This window comes from Sinocyclocheilus grahami, unplaced genomic scaffold (assembly GCF_001515645.1).
Source record: "Sinocyclocheilus grahami isolate Dianchi unplaced genomic scaffold, SAMN03320097.WGS_v1.1 scaffold759.1, whole genome shotgun sequence".
In the NCBI taxonomy this organism is placed as follows: domain Eukaryota; kingdom Metazoa; phylum Chordata; class Actinopteri; order Cypriniformes; family Cyprinidae; genus Sinocyclocheilus; species Sinocyclocheilus grahami.
Window position 1 is genome coordinate 887,757 of NW_015505938.1, and position 3,270 is coordinate 891,026.

The following is a 3,270-nucleotide window of genomic DNA, read 5'->3' on the forward strand; positions in this document are numbered from 1 at the left end:
GATATAACGAGAAAATAAGTCGTTATAACGAGAAAACAACTCTCGTTATGTCGATATAACGAGAAAATTAAGTCGTTATAACGAGAAAACAACTCTCGTTATGTCGATATAACGAGAAAATTAAGTCGTTATAACGAGAAAACAACTCTCGTTATGTCGATATAACGAGAAAATTAAGTCGTTATAACGAGAAAACAACTCTCGTTATGTCGATATAACGAGAAAATTAAGTCGTTATAACGAGAAAACAACTCTCGTTATGTCGATATAACGAGAAAATTAAGTCGTTATAACGAGAAAACAACTCTCGTTATGTCGATATAACGAGAAAATTAAGTTGTTATAACGAGAAAACAACTCTCGTTATGTCGATATAACGAGAAAATAAGTCGTTATAACGAGAAAACAAGAAGGGAAAAAAAAAAATAATGCATGGCCGCTTAGAACTTCCGTACAAAACACCTTTTCTGACTGCTTACACTAATATTTCAGAATTAATGCCGTGGAAAAGAAAAACAGAAATCGCGGATGAAGACAGTAACACCAATGGAACTTTAAATTTGACATTAAAATCTGTTTAGTCAGCGCCCTCTACAGTTTTACTGTAGACTATGGCATTCATTAATATTTTAAATAAGCTTTTATTTTTATACTAGTAATTATCGTTTCAATTTAAGTATTGGTCATTTAATGTTTAATTTTAGTAATTTTGTTACGTGCTTTTGTAATTTTATTAGTTTATATATATATTATACATTTATTTTTCAGTTTTAATTGTAGTAATTTTAACTTAAACATATAATTTCAGTTAGTTACCAAGGCAGCATTTCAAATTTTTTAACATTTCAATTTTTTTAGTTTCCTCTAATATTTATATTATATAAATACTATATATATTTTATTTTATTTGTTTTATTTCAATTAACAAAAATATTTAAACAATTTTTTTTAGTTTTAGTTAACAGTAACAACAATGCCTAGACTCTAGAGCAGTGGTTCCCAACCCTGGTCCTTGAGGCACCTCAACACTGCACATTCTGCATGTCTCCTTAATCAAACACACCTGATTCAGGTCTTCAGCTCATTAGTAGAGACTTCAAGACCTGAAATTGGTGTGTCATAGAAAGGAGACATGCAAAATGTGCAGTGTTGGGGTGCCTCCAGGACCAGGGTTGGGAACCACTGCTCTAGACCATAAACATGGAGTGAAAAATGTTGACGATTAAACAGTAAATAACAGTAAATACCTTAACAGAAATCACAAATGATAATAAAAAAAACTATCACACCCATCCAATTAGAGTGAACATCTGGGCTGATAAGCCACGCCCATTTGGCATAATTCCCATTCTACCCACTGATCCTTATTCTCTCTTCCTCTCAGGTTCTCATTGACTGGATCAACAGTGAACTTGAGGAGGACCGAATCATCGTGAAAGACCTTGAAGAAGATCTGTATGATGGACAGGTGCTGCAGAAACTGTTCGGTTAGACAAAGAACTTTCCCTTCATATTTCTTGTGTTCATCGTCTGTTTTGGCATTTTGCTGTGGTATTTTCAGTGTAGTGAGGGTGTTCTGTGTGTGTCGTCTCCTTCAGAGAAGCTGTCGGGTCATAAGCTAAATGTGGCAGAAGTGACGCAGTCAGAGATCGGACAGAAGCAGAAACTGCAGACGGTTCTGGAGGCTGTTAATGGAGTTCTCAGACCGCTGGACTGGAACACTGAGTGGAGTGTCGACTGTGAGTGCTGAAACACACTCGCATTTAAAGGGACAGTTCACCCAAAAATAAGAATTAAATTGTACCAGGGTACAATTTAACCAAAACTATTAAAAACATCTGTTGGGGTCGAATGAAGTCTACTGGAGCTTGAACAGACTCAGATGTGGACTTGAGTCTGATATGGTGCATTTTGGTCTGATGTGGACTTGTGGGTTTGATGAGGTCTGATTTGTATTCATTGAATACCTCATCAAACCCCATCAGCCTACATCAGACCAAAATGCACCATATCAGACTCAAGTCCACATCTGAGTCTGTTCAAGCTCCATTAGACTTCAATAAATACAAATCAGACCTCATCAAACAACATCAGCCTACATCAGACCAAAATACACCATATCAGACCACATCAAACCATTATCAGACCTTATCAGATTTCATGATTTCACACACAGACCACATCAGTCTCATTAGATGAATAGTATTTATAAAGTTTGATTGGGTCTGATGTGGACTTAAGTCTTACAGTGTCTGATGCGGTTTGATTTGTTTTCAGATACCTCATTCAATTGCAACAGACCCTGTCAGACTTCATGAATCCACATCAGACTACATCAAACAACACCATACTAGACCACATCAGAACCAATCAGACTTCATGAATGCTGTTCAGACTATATCAGACCACATCAATCTCGATGAGTCCACATCAGACAAATAGTATTTATGAAGTCTGATGTGGACTTGAGTCTAATGTGAAATCATTAAGTCTGACAGGGTCTGATGTGGCTTGATGAGGACAGGTTTATTTTCAAATGCCTTATTAGAAGTGCATCATGCCCTGTCAGACATTATGAATCCACATCAGACTACATCAAACCACTTCACAGCATATCAGACCACATTAGACTAAACAAGTCCACATCAGACAATTAGTATTTATGGAGTCTCATATGGTTTGATGTGGACTTGCTGATATGTTCTGATGTGGACTTGCGTCTAATGTGAAGTCATTAAATCTGACAGGGTCTGATGTAGTTTGATGAAGTCTGGTTTGTTTTTAAAATACCTCATTAAAATGCACCATACCCTGTCAGACTTTAAGAATCCACATCAGACTGCATCAAACCACATCACAACATATCAGACCACATTAGACTAAGCAAGTCCACATCAAAACTTATCAGAGCCAGTCTGATTACATTGTAAATACTTCTCAACGAGTCTGTGGTCTGATGTGAACTCGTGAAGTCTGATGGAATCTGATGTGGTCAGATGGGGGCTTCTTAAGTCTGATTATGTGGTGGTTATGGAATCCTTATGGCATTAAACTCACAATTACCTGAGCTTTTCTATTTTATAACATATAAAACCGGTTTTTGTTACTAATTACTAAAGAAAGGATTGCTAGAGTGTTTTTCTCTCTGTTTTTCTCTAGGTGCATAATGTCGCATTTGCTTTTGAGCTCATGCAAGATGGTGGATTACAGAAACCCAAAGCGCGGCCAGAAGGTACCAGAAAAATCAGTGCCAGCAATGTTACATCAGGG

General features: G+C 36.7%; 1 pseudogene; it reads left to right on the forward strand.

Annotated features, from left to right (window-relative positions):
• Nucleotides 1-3,270, forward strand: part of LOC107561154 (beta-parvin-like) — a 16,590-nt pseudogene that overhangs the window by 10,503 nt on the left and 2,817 nt on the right.